This window comes from Lichenostomus cassidix, chromosome 11 (genome assembly GCF_008360975.1).
Source record: "Lichenostomus cassidix isolate B80296 chromosome 11, HeHo_3.0, whole genome shotgun sequence".
Classification (NCBI taxonomy): Eukaryota; Metazoa; Chordata; class Aves; order Passeriformes; family Meliphagidae; genus Lichenostomus; species Lichenostomus cassidix.
The window spans coordinates 10,027,661-10,033,729 of NC_139492.1; the positions used below are offsets into that span (position 1 = coordinate 10,027,661).

General features: G+C 39.8%; 1 long non-coding RNA gene across 2 annotated transcripts in view; it reads left to right on the forward strand.

Annotated features, from left to right (window-relative positions):
• LOC146432284 (uncharacterized) overlaps positions 1-5,577 on the forward strand; it is a 560,777-nt gene extending 555,200 nt beyond the window's left edge. For both annotated transcript variants that reach the window (XR_014854524.1, XR_014854527.1), the window contains one exon: positions 4,395-5,577. This is a non-coding gene — a long non-coding RNA (uncharacterized LOC146432284). The remainder of the gene's footprint in view (positions 1-4,394) is intronic.
• Positions 5,578-6,069: the final 492 nt, after the last annotated feature.

The following is a 6,069-nucleotide window of genomic DNA, read 5'->3' on the forward strand; positions in this document are numbered from 1 at the left end:
ATTATCTAGGGAACACACTGTTTACTCATCAAAGAGGCTGCCTCAGGAGAACTGCTTTTGACACATGAGCTGCCTTGAGTGGAGAAGGGAGAACACCTCTAGCAGGAGTGGCTGCTGTTGCTTCTCTACAGTGTTGAATCAGTAGATGCTGGAGTCTGGTGAGGCATCCAAGCTCTTGATATTCCCTGTGCCAAAATTAGAATGGTGTGGATAATCTTCAGTACTCAAAAGACGTACTGAGTAAAAACTGCACTAAACAGCTCCTTCAACAATGACCCTTCTTGTGAGAAGGCTGTGGAGTGTAGGTGTCTTCAAAGAGATGGCTTCCAAGAGAGTATGCTTCTTGGGCATACAAAGAACAAGTGGCTTTCTGATCTGTCAGAAGCCTGAGAGCAGCAATACTGTTTGCGTCTCCTCTCGGGGCACTGGCAGATGAGAACACCGTTCAGTCACAGAAGGGACTGAACCTCCAGCTCAGCTTGTGTGGCATCCATTACCTTTTATTTGTAATAGTAACGTGAAGGGATGAGGCAGGGCAGGTCCCAGGATTAAGGCTTAAAGAGAGACTGGGGAAGGTGCACAAACTTGAACTTCACTGATATTTTATAATTCTGTGTGAAAACAAAGTAGTTATAGGGGGAAAGCTATAGCTCTTCTGCCAAGTTTTGAGTGGACTTGGCTGTGTACTGCAATATGTTGAGAAAATGTTGGGCTCCTCAGTCAAACCCTTTCCTGCCCTCATTAGCTGATACTTGCAGCAGAGTGCCTGGTGTGTGCATAGTTCAAGGAGGCAAAGTGCCAGCCACATAGTTTCCAAAATCCTCAGCTTGCCCCCATCCGATCTCTGAGCTGCTGGTGAAGGCAGGTGTGGCTCCAGGTGTGAGAGCTGTGCCCTGCTCCAGCAGCCCAGGGTCAAGCCATGGCTGAGTACTCAGTGCTGGCTTCAGAAGTGATGTGCCTCCCCCAAACTGTCACATGTCTGCCCTGACCACGGACTAAGTGCAAATGAGCCTCCACAGCTCTCTGAGACAGCCCACAGTTCATATAATTTTTATCTTAAAATGGACTCTTGCAGTACCAAGATTGAAATGTCTAATGAAATGCTTGTGATTGCCTAGGAATCTTTTTACCTGCTTAAGTGGTAATAAACAATTAAACAAGTACTGCAAAACATCTTACACAGAGCACTGTGTAAGATGTTTTGTATGTTAAGCTGACGAGTAAAATTTTACATCCAAGCACTTAAAATGATCAAATACTATAGTTAAGACTGCTGCACTGTTTATGTAGTCCTAAAAAGACAACAAAATAAAACTTCAGGGAAGACATATTTTCTTCTTATAAATACTCCAAATAATAGGTTGGTTTCAAGTAGACTTCCTGGCTCTTCGGTGATTGCTGCATTCGGTCTGAATCTATCAGGAATCCCAATCATAATCGTGTGTTTATTATTATAAACACATGATTTCTATATATGTTCTCCACAAATATGTTGGACAAAACACAGTTTACCTTCTTAACTGGTACTGTATGGTTACTTCCAGCTCCTTTAATTTCAGTTCTAACTTGATTGAATAAAAGGTGCATTCCTGAAAATAATCTTTACATCTGTAATGGGACACTTGATTTTATACGACTGTTTGCATACTCCAGACATAGCACAACATTTTCAAGACAATGTGTGTTGACAATATACAGAGATAAAAATCAGTTAATGACAAACTAAGGAGCAAACTTTTAATAAGAGCAATGAATCATTAGAAATTATTAGAAAGGGAATATTAGATTTTCTATCTTTTGAAAGAGGATGAAATGTTTTTATAGAGGTATATGCTTGAACAAATGGCTGGGTGGGGTAGAGGAATTCCTCACAGGCTTCTGTGGCTTTTGCAGCACATGGGGTCAGTCTGGGTCATCTGAGACATCCTGGCTTGGAAGGGAGTGAGAAGTCTCAGTGTAGCAAGTATCTTCATAGAATAGCAGTTTCCACTGAAAAGTTACTCAAAGTTATTTAAACTTCTCTTCAAAAAAGGATTGGGAGGGGCATTGGTAAGGTTCCTGTCTCCTAGGGCCATGCCTTTTTCAAAGATCCTCTTTCACCTGACTGCTTGTTTCTGTAGGGTGTTTCATTGGCTTAGGTGGGTTTCTCTGGTTCATCCACCCTCCCCCCACATTAATCAAACAGCACATGAACATCTCTTTTCAGACCAATGTCTTCTACAGAGTGTCTACTTCTACAAAGTGTAATGTTGCCTTTCTGCTAGAAATAATTACTAGGTTGAAAATAATCTGACAACATCCTGCTGTGGATAAATTAGGTTTGTTCTCTACTAGGATTAGTTAGCCTGCACGCATTCACTAACATGTTACAAGAAAATGATTGCAAGTTGATGGTATCCAGTTATCTGCCTTTTTTCTTTTTAATGGGCTTTTTGTTGCTGTGCTGTCACCAAGGTTGAAATAAATGCGTGTAAATTGTACTTTGCCAAGTTCCCTGCAGCCTGGGGAGATGGTGTTTGCTGTCCTGTACCATGAAAAGACTTGTGAGCAGAAGTGTTTGGAGAAGGGGAGAGGTTGTCTCCATGTAGGTTTCTGAATCTTGTGCACCTTTGGTGTTGGCTAACAGGGATGTGTTCTGCTGTATGGCAATCAATACATTGCCACCAAAGTCCAAAATGCCAGGAATAATTAGCTCATGTGTTTAAATAGGTGTTGTTATTTTTCAGCTTGCAAATACAAGCCTGTTTTCATGCAGAAGTCCATATTTTACTTGGGAAGAATGCTGTGAAAATCAGAAAAAGCAGAAGAAATCATTAGATGTTATGTGCCAGAGTTTAAGATTTTAAAAATCACCACGAGATCTTTATTTCTTTGTTTACAATTGATTAGGGTTAGAGTTTTAAAAGCTTAATGCTGACTCTAAGTGCTTTACAGTCAGTCATTGAGAATTATGGGCTTGGCATGACTCACGTTTTTGTCCTTCAGTATATCCATTATTGTTAGATGCTGAGTAGTCATTGCACATAGATGACTGATTTTTTTGGGTATTTTACATTTTTACATGTTCAGAAAAATACTTCGTTAAAGCAGCTGCTGGGTGAATGGGGTAATTAAAGAACTGTACTGCTTTTATTGAAGTTAACATATGCTGCACATTCCTTAAAACTCAGTATGTGAGCAGAATGTTTCCAGGATTTATTGAAGGCAGACATCTAGAGATACTGGGGAGCTTTTAATAGTAGTAAAGATAACTTCCAAGTTTTATGCTGTTATATAAATCTTGTCTTTGAGAGCTGTTATTGCAATACACTGCTGGTGTTCTTCATATTTTGTCTGTGTGGATGTTTTATTTATGTACTTATACACCAACACACAAATGCTTGACCTGAGCAATTTTTTTTGACAGTGATTATACATGCTATTTAGTATTTATTTGGAAAAAAATAGTGTTCTAATGCTGACTGAGAGTCTTAATTTACTTGATGCCAAAAGAAATCTGCAGTATGTTGTGGGAGGTTTTACTTTTTTTTTTTAAAACTGAAATGCAACCCTGCTTAGTTTGAATTGCAGCTCTTAGTGTGTGAGTGTTGTGGCAGCAAGCAAGGAACCTTACTTACTCAGCATAAACTGAGGCTGGGTTTCATTTTAACTAGTGTGATGAGTGCAATGTTCCACCTGAGTGATATTTTTGCAACTTGTGAAAAAATAGACTTATCTATCATCCGTATTTCATATGATTTCAGAGTAGAAAATTATCCTTACTTTTAAATTATTTGGCTAAAACTATCAAACTTTCACCTGTATATTTTGCAATGTTTAGACCTTAAGCACTCTTCAAGCAATATGTTTGACTTACCATTATTATACACTATAAAATAAAAGAAAATATTAAAGTACATGCTGAAAGAACATTATTCATCAGCTATGAATAAACATGGGGAAAAACTATTTTCAAAATTTTAGGGTTTTTTGCTAAATACTTCCCAGTTGACTTTATATGATCTTTAATGTGGAACTTTGAAAAGAGGTTAGTTACCCTAACCAGGATACACAAGATGCTGTTCTGTGTCGGTGTTCTCAACTTCTAGGACTGTAAAAATGGAAAATACACTTTAAAATTTTAGCATTTGTCTAGGTATGCAGTAAAAGTTACTTTTATGCCTGGTTGTCTGCATGAGCAGGCTAGGTATTTCTGTCTGTCTTTGTAGTCCAACAACTCATTGTATGGACAAATCTTCATACTGGGTTCTGCAAGTTGAAGACAAAAACATTTCTTAACTACTTGTGTCTTTTAATATTGTGAGTCAATTCCCATGTGTTAAAGTGTAAACTACTAACTAATCCATAGGAGTTTATGCAGCAGAAAGTCATTTAATTAACACTTTTAATTTCAGCTATGAAAGAAGGTGAAAATGAGGTCTGGAGAATGGAGAGAGGCTTTGTCTTCCATCGCTGAAGACTCCCTGCACTGTAAGTCTACTGATGCCCGTGGTACATAGCCCATCTCCTGCCTGCTAATTAGGCCTCTCCAGTGTGCTCTCTAGATATGTGCTGGAGAAGTTTTTTTCAAAAAACCACCACGCCATCATAAATAAGGGAATGGTACAGTATGTAACTATTATACACCGCTCATTTGGCAGACTATAATTTAATAGAACAACAATGATCAGACCAGTATATCAGTTAATTTTCAAAACATTTTATTCCACACAAATTAGCTCAGGTCCTGGAGGGCAAAATGACAAGAGGTTACTCGTACACTATGTATTTAATTAATTGAAAAATGCTCAAATTGCTTTTACAGTTGTTATTAAAAAGTAGAATCAGTGTTGCCAGTGCTCAACCATAATTAGAACCCCAGGGAATTAAATATTTAGCATTAGTAATGTAACAGCACTTAGGACACAAATTTCTATTTTTGTAATGAAAGCAATACGGTGTAAGTGCAAATGGCTGAAACGACAGCTGTGACAAGCAAACCAGCCTGGGATATTTCAATAAGACACCTCGTTGGACAGCAAGTCTTACTGCATTACTCGTTTGTAAGAGTCCAAATCCCAATAGCCAGGCATTACACCCAGTATTTAGATTTCTAATTGCTCACAGGATGAAGGGCCGGGCAAATGTCAGCCGGCGGTGTGGGAAGCACGCAGCATTTTCCCAAAGAACGTGGCAGAGGTGGGTGCCTTTGGCCAGGCAGGCAGGGCTGGGGCACAGCCCAGGGCAGCCGGCGGGGGAAACGAGACCTTGTTTGTTTTAAGTTTGATTACATTTTAAGCATAAGTGCTTTCAGTGATACAACATGAAAAGTCGGATATTGGGCTCTAATGAGCTGTAGTGGTAGATGGCTGGAGACCCTGAGGGATTCATTCACTAAATTAACTGGATAACAGTACTTGGTTTGGGCACGGTAGGATGGCTGAGCTGTGCTTAAAATCTCCCTTTCAGAGCTGTCTCTCATTCCTGTTTTTGTTCTAAACAGTCTGTGTAGTGACTTCCACAGCCGCCTGCTACAACTGTTCAGCTTGTCAGAAGTATTACATTACCAACTAATAAGTAATAAAGCATATTTGACTTCATTTCTCTTTGCTTTGTTGGGTTTTTTTCCCCCTGGAACGGCAGGGGAAAGAGGAAAGCTTGAAGGCAGTTGTGTATCTTCTGAAGACAAAAAAAAGCTGTATTTGGGCAAGGCATGCATTGGCCTTCTTAAAGCACTGATTAGTTTCACAGAAATAGGACAATCAGGCAGGGGGGTGGAATACTAGTTTTTGAAGATGCTTTTGTTCCAGTTGGCACCTGCTTTTGGATAGAGTTGGTGTTTGAGCTGAACGTAGCAAGGATGTGCTATGTAGGTGGCACTAGCCCAGGACAGCCTTCTCTTGGGAGCAGCATTGTGCCTGCACACTACCACATCCAGCACAGGCAGCAGTGCCCCAGCTGCTGCTCTGCTTTGCAAATACTTGTTTCTGCTGCAGGTCACTCTGCAGAAAAAGTTTATTTTTACCCCCTCCCTCCGAAAATCCCAGCAAACAACTCTGTTTGACGCCAAAACTTGGCAAACAGTATCTG